At 32.4% G+C, this 15,000-nt stretch overlaps 1 protein-coding gene across 6 annotated transcripts in view; it reads left to right on the top strand.

Moving 5' to 3' along the window:
* LOC124376835 (teneurin-3) overlaps positions 1–15,000 on the top strand; it is a 664,771-nt gene that overhangs the window by 311,949 nt on the left and 337,822 nt on the right. The window lies entirely within an intron of this gene.

The following is a 15,000-nucleotide window of genomic DNA, read 5'->3' as shown; positions in this document are numbered from 1 at the left end:
CGACCCGATGATGTTGAGCTCCGTGGGGTCCAAAACTATTACTTACAAGACTCCTTGTTCTTCTCTAAGATGAAGATAGTTCTTAATGACGTTGTCTGTATGTTTGGGGTCATTGTCATGCTGCAGAATAAATTCAGGCACCTCCCTATTTGTACTGTATGATGGAGAAGTATCTTCCTGTATTTCTTAGCATTTTGGACACCATTAATCCTGATCAAATCTCTATCTATCTATCTATCTATCTATCTATCTATCTATCTATCTATCTATCTATCTATCTATCTATCTATCTATCTATCTATCTATCTATCTATCTATCTATCTATCTATCTATCCATCCATTAAAAAAAACATTTAAAAGAGTGCTTAGTTTACTAGTTATAAGGATTTAATTTAATTTGTATATTTGTTTGAAAAATAATAGTTTTATTTGTTTCATTTATCTAACGATTTTAAATAACTTTATAATTTCCCTGTAATAATAAATTGATTCTAAATTCTCAATTTGTGTTAAAATACTATTCTGTTTATTTATAATAAATTATTTAGATTAAATTGTCATATTACTTTATTTGATATAAAATTATTTTAAATTAAATTATATAATATATATTACATTATTTAGTTTTTTTATCTTATATTGACTATATAAATAAATAATAATGATATAAATAAATACATAATATACATTTTTTTAAAGAAATAAAAATCTCTATTCATACGATCACCCTGATGTATTTTTAAAAATACCTGTTTATTTGTTTGTTTATTATTATATTTTTACAAAATCTTTATTGCTTATGTGAAGATGTGGAAAGTAAACAAGGGAAAGCCGGAGTGAGATCGAGACTCTTATGATAAGTGGCTCGTATGTAGTTTCAGTGAAAAGAGACGTTCAGTGACAGACTTTCTGAACACGTTTCCAGAAAACAAAAAAAGTGCCAATTTATAACAAAGGATGCTAATTGTGTTTGTTGATGATGTTTTTAATCAGTGGGTTTTTTTTTATAATTCCCCTGCTGTTTTTTATAAATACAGTGTTATAGAAAATCGTGTTAAAGTGCAGGGTTGAAGGTAAATAAATAAATAAATAAATAAATAAATAAATAAATAAATAAATAATTATAACAAGAATAAAATATTTGGGAAATATACACACCAAGCACTGACACTTCATCAAGGAGTGTGTGTGTGTGTGTGTGTGTGTGTGTGTGTGTGTGTGTGTGTGTGTGTGTGTGTGTGTGTGTTTTAGTGTGTCGGTGTGTATGAGACATACTTCATGCTGTGACCTTACGGTGTCGTCCAATCAGGTGTCAGATCCTTCTAAACAAGCCAATCAGGTGCCGTGGTGTAGCGTTGGTTTGGAATCTTGTGTGAAATCACAATTCATTCTAGTAAGAAATAAAGAGAAGAAGGGAGTATGAGGAGGAGGGAGGACTGAAAACCGTCAAAACCGAAACATCTGCAGCAGCAAATCGCCGTTCTGACCCCGTCATTATTTTTACAAACGAATCACATCGTTCCCATTCCGATAAACGGGAAAAAAGAAGACAACAACTCTGTGTCTTTTGATCTGTCTGTGATAAAAATGTTGTGTTTCTTTTTTTCGACGCCTCCTCTCACCTGTCAGCTCACACAGCTGCGATGTTCACTTATTCATCTGTTTATTTATAAAGCTGTAACATCAGCTTGACAGCTTTTTCCGTTTTTATAAACTCTCCCACGTTTCTTCTGCGCATTAAAGTGCAATGTGTACAAGCGTTTATGTACAATTACAAAATTATACAACACAATAAAAACATGATACGATACAATATAGTACAATAAAATGATTATGATTTGATACAATATGATAGAATACAATACAAATATGATACAATACAGAACAATACATCACAATACAATACATCACAATACAATACAATACATCACAATATAATATAATACATCACAATATAATATAATATAATATACAATACATACAATATAATATATCATAATATAATATAATATAATACAATACAATACAATACAATACATCACAATACAATACATCACAATACATATAATACATCATAATACAATACATCATAATACAATATCATAATATAATATATCACAATACAATACATCACAATACAATACAATATAATATAATATATATCATAATATAATATATCATAATATAATACAATATATCATAATATAATATAATATAATATAATATATCATAATATAATATATCATAATATAATATAATACATCACAATATAATATAATATAATATAATAATACAATACAATACAATACAATATACAATACAATACAATACAATATAATACATACAATACAATACATCACAATACAATACAATACAATACAACACAATACAATACAATACATCACAATACAATACAATACATCACAATATAATATAATAATACAATACATACAATACAATACAATACATATACAATACAATATCATAATATAATATACATCACAATACAATACAATACATAATATAATACAATACATCACAATACAATACAATACAATACAATACAATACAATACATCACAATACAATACAATACATCACAATACAATACAATACAATACAATACATCACAATACAATACATCACAATACAATATAATATATAATATAATATATCATAATAATATAATACATCATACAATATAATATAATAATAATATAATATACATAATATAATAATATAATACATAATATAATAATATAATACAATATACAATACAATACAATATAATACAATATATACAATACATATAATACAATACATATAATATATCATAATATAATATATATCATAATATACAATAATATAATACAATATAATATAATATAATATAATACATCATAATATAATATAATAATACATAATATAATATACAATACATACAATAATATAATATAATATATCATAATATAATATAATATAATATAATACATCATAATACAATACAATATAATATAATATAATATAATATAATATAATATAATATAATATATCATAATATAATATAATATAATATATCATAATACATAATATAATACAATAATACATAATATAATATAATATAATAATACAATATAATACATAATACAATACATCACAATATAATACATCATAATATAATACAATACAATACATCATACAATACAATACATCACAATACAATACATCACAATACAATAATATAATATATACAATACATCACAATACAATGCAATAGAAATATAATATGCTACAATCTGGTACTATGCAATAAAATACAAATATTAAATACAATACGAATATGATACAATACAATTAAAACATGATACATTACAATACAACACAATACAAATACGATACGATACGAATATGATTCTATATGATTACAATATGATTATAATATGTTCACAATACGATATGATTATGATACGATACAATTACAATGCAATACTATATGATACAATACAGTACAACTCCATACAATTTTATTACAGTACAATATGATACAATTTTGATACGATATGATAAAGTATGATAACCAAACACTATGATTACTGTGTGATACAATACTATTAAGGATTCGGTTAGGATATGATACAATAATAGTATGATATGATTCTGAATTGATATGATATTAAACAATTATGACACAATACGATGAAATATGATACGATTACAATTAAATGCAATGCGATTACAATAATCAGGGATACATTGAGATACCATACATATGATTACAGTGTGTTAAATTACAATACAATTACAATATCAGTGATAGAATAGAATGCAATACAAAACATTGTTATAATTATGATAAGATGCAATTCAAATAAAAATACGATTCCATTTGCTATATGATTACGTTTATGATGCGATAAAATACATCCACACATCCTTCACTCAAGTACAGATAATCGTTTCATTGATTGAAGTTTGGGTTCTGACATGTTCTTCAGTAATAAGTAGTGATTATTACTACCTGTTTTAGTGTCACGCTGGAAACTGAACCTCACGTCATATTAATATATTAATATAAAATCATGTTGTTCTCTAATGAATGTATTCAGGCTGAAGATCCACCATGTAGAACACAAGCAGAGAAAAGATGATGATGATCAGGTGATCAGGAACGTCTCTGTTCTCAGTCATGTTCTCATCACTGACTCCCTCTGTCTCATCCACGTTAACCCCAGACTTCTTACTGCCTTCTGTCCTGCTCATTGTGAGTTTCAGAAGCTAGTCTACGTGTGTGGTGTGTGAGAGACAGAAAATGATCCACCAGTGGATTGAAGAAGCTGCACAATGACAGGAAACATGTTGATGTGCTGAAAACGGCGCAATGAGAAGAGAAACAGATTCAAACTAAAGTAACGAGTCTGATGTAAACATGTAAGAAGTAGAAAGTGCAGATTTTTGTGTAAAAAATTTAAAAAGTAAAATGTTTATGGGAAAAGTAAATAGTGAAGTAAAATATATTTAAGTACAGTAACAAAGTATTTGTACTTCATTACTTCTTCATTACATAGTGAGATTTTATCAGAGTGAAAATATACAGATACACAAAAGCAGGTGACAACTTCATCGTACGCTCGAAAGCCTGGAGGATGGAGGGATTAACGGGATGACGCTTTAGCGGTGGAGTGTGGGTCTGAGCCTGGACCACCTGCTGAGTCGAGAGAGAGAGAGAGAGAGAGGAAATAGAGAGAAAGAGAGGTAGAGAGAGAGAGAGAGAGAGAGAGAGAGAGAGAGAGAGAGAGAGAGAGAGGAAATAGAGAGGAGAGAGAGAGAGAGAGAGAGAGAGAGAGAGAGAGAGAAATAGAGAGAGAGAGAGAGAGAGAGAGAGAGAGAGAGAGGAAATAGAGAGAGAGAGAGAGAGAGAGAGAGAGAGAAATATGCCTGTCTTTTTCGAACCCCAGATAGGATTAGCTCCTTTTTAAACTTTCTTTTCTTTACTCTCTCTCTCTCTCTCTCTCTCTCTCTTTCTCCCCTCTCTCTCTCTCCCCTCTCTCTCTCTGCCTGGTTCTCCAAGAGCAAAGCTTCTTTTCTTCTATCATTGGTAGATTTGACGTGACGGACGGCCGTGACGGGATTTTCATGTGTACTTTTCTTTAAGACGCTCTCTGCAGTAGGGTCTATTCGTCCTGACACTCTTTCACAAGCATCCTCTGTACTACCATGTGTGTGTGTGTGTGTGTGTGTGTGTGTGTTTGTGTGTCGCAAATGAACACACCTATGTATATTTGTGGTGAAGACACAAATCTCTTACATTGACGTTATTCCTGATTCCGGAGAGGGCGTGTATGTTACCCATGATGCACTGCTTTCTCGCCTCTCAGCAAACATCACAATGATATAGTAATGATTCGAGAATTCGACGAGGAAGCGATTTCATCTCGCTGTTATGAACTCTCTTTTTTCATGTTATCTGTTGTGTGGCTTGTTTGTTTGTTTGTTTGTTTGTTTGTTTGTTTGTTCCGGTGGCTCGTAGTGTAAAATCCTTCTTGCTTCCTGTGTGTGTGGACGGAATTTAAAAAGCATATAAGGAGACAATGAGAATCTAAAATTACCAGGAGGAACAATAGGAAGAGGAGGAAGGAAACGAACAGAAGAAGGAGAAAAAAATAGGATATTGAAAATGAAAAGAAAAGGAAGAAAGTGAAGAGACTCAAAAGTGAGGTGAAGGAAATAATGGAATAATATATATATATATATATATATATATATATATATATATATATATATATATATATATATATATATAAATAAAGAGAGAGAGAGAGAGAGAGAGTGTGTGTGTGTGTGTGTGTGTGTGTGTGTGTGTGTGTGTGTGTGTGTGTGTGTGTGTGTGTGTGTTTAACACTCTGTCCAAAATCAATGTTTAACAAGCGACCTAAAAACCAAAAATAGCCCCCTGACATTCCCCAAATATTCCAAATCCCTCTAACGCTGCAATTTTAAAGCTGCTTTGATGGTTTTCCGGAACATTCTGTCTCTCTCTCTCTCTCTCTCTCTCTCTCTCTCTCTCTCATCCCTCAATCCCCCCGTCTTTCCATCCCTCCATCCCTCAGTCCATTTCCAGAAGCCCGGTTGGTTCCCGTGCCAGCCATTCAGTAACGATATTCCAGGAAAGAGCTCCACATGTTCAATTATATAATTACATCATGGCAGATTTAGACAGATGTCCCATAATACATTTCAAATGCAATCAGCAGCACTCGATCCCCTCCACATAATGCGCTCGGAGAAGAAAAATGATCTCCGACGCTCACCCAACACATCATATTTGTCATGTCGCTGCTCGCGTTGCCTCGTGTCGCTGATGTTCCTGCCATCGTTATTAACGTTAGCTCGGAATTTCCGCTCGCCACTTCACAGCCCGCATTTTTATTCATTTCTATATTTTTTTTGTTTTTTAACGACAAGTTGCCAGCCAAGTCCCCTGGGCGATACCTGCTCATGCTAATCACCTCGTTCGAAATACGTGTAATTTTCTGGGACACTTGGCTCCTCCAACTCGGAGAGAAGTTCCACTTTGCTGCACAGTTTGCTGGAGGCTGAGACGACGATTCTTCTTTTTTTTTTCTTCTTCTTTTTTTTTTCGCCAATCCACGGCCAATCTCTTCTCCTCGTAGCACAGATGGCACGCGATCCCGCTCAATCCTGACAACTGAGAATGAGTAACTGTTTACTTTGGCGACAGAGATGTATCTGTGCACCGAGCGGAGGAAAGAAAGCTGCTGTTTATACGCTACAGGCCAAAAAATAAAATAGGAGGGTTTCAAGTTTTGGGAATATTGGAAGATGGAAAAAACTTTTTTTTGTAAAGCTAGTGGTTGACGAATGGTTCACGAATAGATACATATTTTGCAAATTAACAAATACGCCCCCTAAATTTTTTTTTTTTTTTCCTCAAATAAAAACCTTTAATACATTTCATCCAGATGTTTAGAAAAATGATAATAAATTCATTAATGTGACAAAAACGTAAACAAACTCGTTCACGTAGTCTGTAGAAGGAATCATGTATTATGATCTATATGTATATTTTTATACTCATATATACATTATATTAATACTGGAATCTGATTGGTCAGAAAGTCTGATACTTTATTAATGTTTATTAGTGATGATATTAAAACTCTAGGTCTAAATACATAGAGCATAATCCACGAATAATACCAAACTGATTATTATTAATAATAATAATAACAACAACAACAACAATAATAATAATAATAATAATAATAATAATAATAACAATAATAACATTAATAATAATAATAATAATAAAATCAGTTCCTGTGTGGACTTTTTCTGTCACAGTTACGATTCTGTTTAACGTTTTATAGATTATGAGAGAGTTTTTAGAAAATAGGAGTTCATCTATTTTTTAGTTTCTCAGAAAAATGACAAGAAAAGAAGAGAAAGAGTGGGAAACAGTGAGAAAAATAGAGGGGTCAGAGGAAAAGAAAGGGATGGAGAAAAAGAGAGAGAAAGAGAGAGAGAGAGAGAGAGAGAGAGAGAGAGAGAGAGAGAGAGAGAGGATGTTTTTTATTATTATTATTATTACTAGTTTTCTCCTTTTAATAAAGGAAGATTAAAAGAGGGCACATGAAGAAACGAGAGAGAGAGAGAGAGAGAGAGAGAGAGATAGAAAGAAAGAGAGGGATCAAAATAGATAGAGAGAGGATAGAAAGAGATAGAAAGTGAAACAGAGAGAGATAGAGATAGAGATAGAGAGAGGAACAGAAAGTTAGTGAGATAGAAAGAGATTGAGAGTGAGGAAAGAGAGAAAATAGAGAGAGAGAGAGAGAGAGAGAGAGAGAGAGAGAGCGATAGAGAGAATAATTCTATCACAGTTATACGAGAGAACAGGAACTTTATCATTTCTGATTAAACAGAAGCAGAACCACTTCAAATCCTCGACGTTTCCTTCTTTATCAGAGCTGCTCACTGTGGAATAAGAGCAATAAAACACTCCACATCAGCTGCTTATACGGGAGAAACACACTTTTACTCAGCCATCGGTGTGATTCAGTCCTTATTTATTAGGGACAAAAAGAAAAAATGACACTTGTATTATAAATTGTTGATTGGTTAATTGATCATGTAATTGATTGGTTAATTGATCGTGTAATTGATTGGTTAATTGATTTGCATTACCACATGATACGTTTGGAATTGAACCCTTTATACTGTAGGTTCTTGTGTAATCCGCAGGGGTGATAATAAAAGCTACGTGTTTGCTTCACTTTCATACTTTTGTGTTTTATAGCAGATGAAAGACAAAAACACGGGCTATAAACAGCAGGGAGGAAACACATACAGACTCCAGATCAGACATGATCAGACAAAAGATCAGACATGATAAACGCTACACACACACACACACACACACACACACACACACACACTGAAAAAAAAAGAACTTAAACACCATCCAGGTGTTAATTAGGTGCAATTGAAATCAGGAGTTGTGAGAAAGCAGTGGGTCATGTGACCCGGTCATGTGATATCCTGGAGCTGATGGGTGTAATGAAGTTTTCTATATAGGACATTATTACTACTACTATTATTATTATTATTATTATTATTATTATTATTATTATTATTATTATGAATTATTATTATTATTATTAGAATTATTATTATTATTATTATTAGAATTATTATTATTATTATTATTAGAATTATTATTATTATTATTATTATTATTATTATTATTATTAGAATTATTATTATTATTATTAGAATTATTATTATTATTATTGCAGGATTAGTACTATGCTCAGGATTTCCTTTAGACAACTTTATAAATGATACACACACACACACACACACACACACACACACACACACACACACACACACAGAGGGAGACGGACACATCAACACTTGATAATAATTCAAAAGGTGTTATTATTTTAAAGGCCACTGCTGATGACTGATAAAACCGACCCGCAAAAACAGCATAAATGGGACTCATTAATATGCGAACTCACAATTCAGACTCGTTTTTTCCCTCCTGACAGGTGAGAGGGCTGTGCTGGAGAAGTGTCACCTCTCACACACCCTCTTTTTATCCTCTACACCCTTCATTTTCTCTCTTTCTACATTTTTGTTTCCTTAATTTCAATAGTGGTCCCTAATGGAGCTGTGTATCGTGTGTGTGTGTTACAATGTGTGTGTGTGTGTGTGTGTGTGTGTGTGTGTGTGTGTGTGTGTGTGTGTGGTGACCTTTTCTATAGAACACATCAAGAATGGAATAAAGCAGCCACATCTGATATCATAATAATAATAATAATAATAATAATAATAATAATAATAAAGTTATTATATAGTGCGTATTATGCCACACTGCACTATAATTGATTAATTATTGATTTAATTATCTCCCAGATGATACTGATACGTTCACACGCTTTTTTTCACGTTTTACTCCTTTTTTTTTACGTGAGTAGCACAATAAATTCAATTACATCTTTCTATTGAATTTTATTCGATTAAATTTCTAATTTAATACCTTCTAGAGTTTTTTGTTTCTGTGTGTGTGTGTGTGTGTGTGTGTGTGTGTGTGTGTGTGTGTGTGTGTGTGTGTGAGACGCAGGAGCTGTTATTTAATTTAAGACGAGCTTCATTTCCCACAGCAACAGAGTAAATTTAGTTTTTATCACACACACGTAACGTGGTTCCCTCGTGCACCAAACAGATAACAAAACACACTAATCAGGGCAATCGGCCCCCGGCGGAGACTCACACTGCTGACCACCAACAACACACTCGACCCCCACCTTGTCCTCGTCCGCCGTCTCTCTCTCTCTCTCTCTCTCCTGTCCTCCCCTTTAGCCTCTCGTCTTATTGCTCTGAAGTTTTCTCATCTGTACAAATAAGAAAGTGGAAAAGTAGTGTATTTTGTTATTAGATTTAGTTATTTGTATACACACACATACAGACCCCCATACCACCCCACCTCACACACACACACACACACACACACACACACACACACACACACACATTTTAGTGTATGTGGCAGTTCCACCCAAATGACCTGTGGGAGACATCACACCTTGCTTTTATGCTTCTCAAAGCACTGGGCTCGGCTTGGTAAGCACATAACAGCGGGGATTAGTGTAAATTTAACTCCCTCGCTCGTGATGGATCGAAATGAAAAAGGTTACGTTAAGACGTTTTCAGGTCATTCGGGCGTTCCGGCTAAATTTAGATGAGGTTTGGATTTTGGAGGATAATATACGACTTAAAGAAAGTGGGAGAGGAGAGGACTGTTGGATAAAGAATGGATTAAAAGGAACGTAAGTGAAAGAAAAAATGCAATGAATATATTGCAATATATATTAAATATATTTAAATATAGTGTTTAAATAAAATAAAATGTATAAATATATATAGTGTATTAATTAATAATGTATTATTTTTAACAATATGTACATTATATATATATATATATATATATATATAGAGAGAGAGAGAGAGAGAGAGAGAGAGAGAGAGAGAAAGAGAGAGAGAGAGCTTAATTAATATTAATTTTATCTGTTTTTAAATGTACTATAAATTAATACTTTTTAAGTTTGTAATTCTGTAATCAACAAATATTGATGTTTTATGCAAATGTATGTTTATTATTAGTGAAACTGAACTCAACATAGAGGATAAAGATAAAATATTCTTGTAAACGTTTTAAAGTAATTGTGGTGTTTTAAATGACGTAAATCATCAGGACACCAAACAAAACTTTTATGTTTCCACACGGACGGTTTTAATTGCCGTATGTTGTTTATGTTGCCGTATGCCGTATGACTTATATACTTATATACTTATATATGTATGATGTAGTAGAAATGCAGGTAGTGAGAAAATGTTGTGTAATATAAAGGTGATTTTATTTAAAAAAATAGAAATGTCCAGTGACTATCGGTTGACCATACAGCAATCACATAGTAATTATACAGTAATTTGCATAGAGGCGAAGTAGAAAATAAAGTGTAGGGCAAGTAACATGTAGTGCAAATGACGGGGGCAGAAGTGCAAACAGCATCAATAATGTGCAGTACAATGTTTTTTTTTTTAAACATTAGTTGGAATGAAAATGTACAGTTTAGTGTTTGTGTATATGTTCGGCCGTAATAATTGAAAAAGCAGCTATGAATTATGTATAGCGATAAGTGGATTTATAAAAAGGTTTCATTCTTTATGAAGTGAAATGAATATAATTACCAACATGACTAACATCAGGTTCTGCATCGCATTCGCTTTGATAAATATTCTGATGTACAGGAAAAAAAAAAGTATTGAACAACAGAGACAGAAAAAAAACCCACCTCAAACGTGTGTGCATGTTACACTGTGATACATGATCCTTGTTTGCATTTTGGTTCTCTAATGGATCGTGTTGTTTATGATGCAGTAACACTCTCAGCATATGGTTTTTAGTAACAGAAAGGCAAAATCAATAATAGTGATATTTATGATGTGTAAGATTATGAGTAATTATAATATAAAGTGATGAATGGATGCATGACAGGAAATCTTGCTGGAACAACAAATTAGTGAAATTATTTTAATTATTTATGCGACTTTAACGATTGTTCAGTATTCTGATCTACGTCTTTTTTTATTTCTTTAATTTTCTAAAAAATTAACCTGCTTGTTTTTTTTCTATAAAAGTTTCTAAAAATAAAATCGAATAAATCAAATTCATGCGATTTACTTTTTATTATATTAATTAAATTGAGTCATCAATCAAATTGCCGCAAATTAAACTGATTAAATTAAATTAAATAAATAGAAAAATGAAATTAAATAGTTAACATTTGTTAGACCCCAATCGGGTAATACAGATGTGTATTTATATCTGTGTGTGTGTGTGTGTGTGTGTGTGTGTGTGTGTGTGTGTGTGTGTTTTACATTGAACATTTTTTAAACATATGATCTACAAAACTGTTCTACTTATTTCAGTATACTTTAACAAATGTCTTCATTCCTTCCATCCTTTATTCATTTCTCCTCTTAAAAGAAATTCTTGAAGCTAAACATAACGCTAAAGAATCCATAACGCTAGCACTAGCCGCTAACCAAGAAGTGTCTAGCAACTAATGCTAGCGCTATGGATTCTTCAGCATTTCCATGCATGCGCAAAACAAATCGTATTTCCAGTACGGAGCGAGTCGCCACAGTGACACTGCGCTAACGCTAGTTTCTGTTTTATACCCTTGGAATCGTTGTGTGTTTTCAAGTTAAATAAAAAAAATAAAAAATTGCGCTCAAATTGCGAGGTGCTTATTAAAGCAGGATAGTGCAAACACAGAACATAAATAAAGGACAATATAAATGTGTTGAAGGAATGAAATATGACTAAAAAATATGACTAATAAACAGTAGTTGTGACAGTTAAATAGAAACTCAGAGATGAAGCAGTTTATCTGATATTGTGGCAGGCAGGACAGAGTGTGCTGGAATATACACCAGTCTTTATCTTCTCTTAGTGTGATTGGGAGTTTTTTACTGTTAGAGAGGTTGTGGAATGTGTGTGTGTGTGTGTGTGTGTGTGTGTGTGTTATGTTGGTGCATAAGTGTGTGTACTGGATGTGTATTTTGTGAGGAACTATAGGTCTGTCTCCCGTGTGTTTTGGTTGCACTTGGTGTTCTGGTAATTCCATTTATTCGTCCATCCATCCATCCATCCATCCATCCATCCATCCATCCATCCATCCAGCTCCAGATGCATCCTGCACTTTTTCTTTCTACTGTATCTCATCCCTGAATCTGTGTTTCCTGCAGACAGAAAGTGCATGAGCTCGGTAGATTAGCTGCTCTTTAGCGCTGTGTGTCCACGTTCCACATCAGCGTCTCGTTTCACACTTACACACACATACACTCACACACACACTCCATCTAATCGCAGTGGGGTTCGTGTGTGTGTGTGTGTGTGTGTGTGTGTGTGTGTGTGTGTGTGTGTGTTTTCCCCACAATGCTCCCACAATACTCTGCAACACGAGCATCAGGTTTCTGCCTCCCGACCTCGAACAGCTCCTCTGAGGAATGACATCACGTCAACACATCACACACCTGACCATGGTTACACACAGAGAGAGACCGGAGAACACACAGCTCTCACATGTCCATCAGCAGAGCATTACTGTTTATTTTATTTTATTCCCCTCTGTGTTTCCTTTCCACGTTATTCATTACACTCATAACAGTCCAGAGTTCATCTTTCACTTCAGCATTTAATCACAACCTCAAGTTCAACCAATGCTGTAGTTCTTTATATATATATAGTAGTAATAATGTGTATAAATACAATACAGTATTAATACTATTATTATTAGTAGTAACAGTAGTGGTAATAGTAATGCTATTACTAATAGTGGTGATATATATATAAGTGTAATTATAATTATTAGTATTACTATTAATATTGTTAATAGTATTGGTATTAATACTATTAGTAGTAGTAGCAGTAATGTTAGTATTCATATATACTGAATTATAATAAAGTATTAATTAGTATTAGTAGCAGTTATATTAGTAGTAATACTAGTATTAATATTATAGAAAAATAAATAAATTATTATTATTAGTAGTAGAAGAATTACTAGTAGTAATTAATAATAGTGTTAAAATTATAAATATATTTTATTATAATATAGTATTGTTTTAAATGAATATTAGTTTTATCATTATTTTAGTAGTAAAAATATTAGTAGTAGTAATAAGTATTAATAGTATTATTGTAATGTTGTGTTAATTGGCATTATTAATATTGTTGTTGTAGTAAAATTGTTAGTAAATCAAGTTTGTGAGCCAATTCAATTAATTTCATTCATTCTTTTACTCGTGCTTGTGTGTTTTAATTTCTTAAGCATTACCTAAAACTTATGATAATGTTTTTAAGTTAAGTTAGTTACTAAAGTTAGTTACTAATGTGACTAATAAAAATAAATAAATTAAATAAAATAAAATAAAATAAAATAATAATAATAATAATAATAATAATTATGTTATACTCCAGTGCTCATGTTAGTTCTCACTGTCCAGTGTTCTGTAGTGTTGATAGATTTATGATCACACTCTTGATGTTACCCAAATGAGGATGGGTTCATTTTGAGTCTGGTTCCTCTCAAGGTTTCTTCCTCATAACATCTAAGGGAGTTTTTCCTGGTCACAGTCGCCACGGCTGCTCATCAGGGATAAATACACATCATTCACCTTTACTGTTAAATTCTGTAAAGCTGCTTTGAGACAATGTCTGTTGAAAAACGCAGTAGAAATAAACTTTACTGGACTTCACTTGACCTGTTATAAAAAAGTCTCGTTATGGAACATTTCACTACCTGCTGCGTATCAACGGTTACATTTGCTGCACAGGTTCTTACAAACAAGCCGTTTCTATAGCAATGATAATGTATAATATGTAAACCTGTGCTACAGTCAGAGCTTCTGTTCAAGAAACAAATCAACACGATTTGACAAATGATGGTCCTCAGGTGAGGATGATTTCAAGGATGATGATGATGATGATGATGAGAAGGAGGACATGAAGGTTGACAATGATGATGATGAGGAGGAGTGAACAAGGATTACAGTGAGGATGAGAATGAAGGTGATGAACAGGAGGAAGGTGAGGAGGAGGATGAAAAGTAAAATGAAGATAAAGAGGTTGATGATGATGATGATGAAGAAGGAAAGTTAGGTCTGTTATGGTGAGATTCACAGCCTGATAATAAGGGTATGTTGTGTGTGTGTGTGTGTGAGTGTGTTTGTGTGTGTGTGTGTGCTCTGATTGGTCGGAATTCTGATTGGTCAGGAATGTTTGCATTGCGGTTCCTCTATTCTGCTCTCATTCTTCTCCTCTATAATAATCCACCAGGTTTCACAGCAGCTCATGTCTTGGTGCACTTATTTACACATTATCATGCGCTGACAAACTTAATACAGCTC

This window comes from Silurus meridionalis, chromosome 2, assembly GCF_014805685.1.
Source record: "Silurus meridionalis isolate SWU-2019-XX chromosome 2, ASM1480568v1, whole genome shotgun sequence".
Taxonomy (NCBI): domain Eukaryota; kingdom Metazoa; phylum Chordata; class Actinopteri; order Siluriformes; family Siluridae; genus Silurus; species Silurus meridionalis.
Note: the sequence above shows the minus strand (reverse complement) of the source record. Positions and strands in the feature narration are given on the sequence as shown.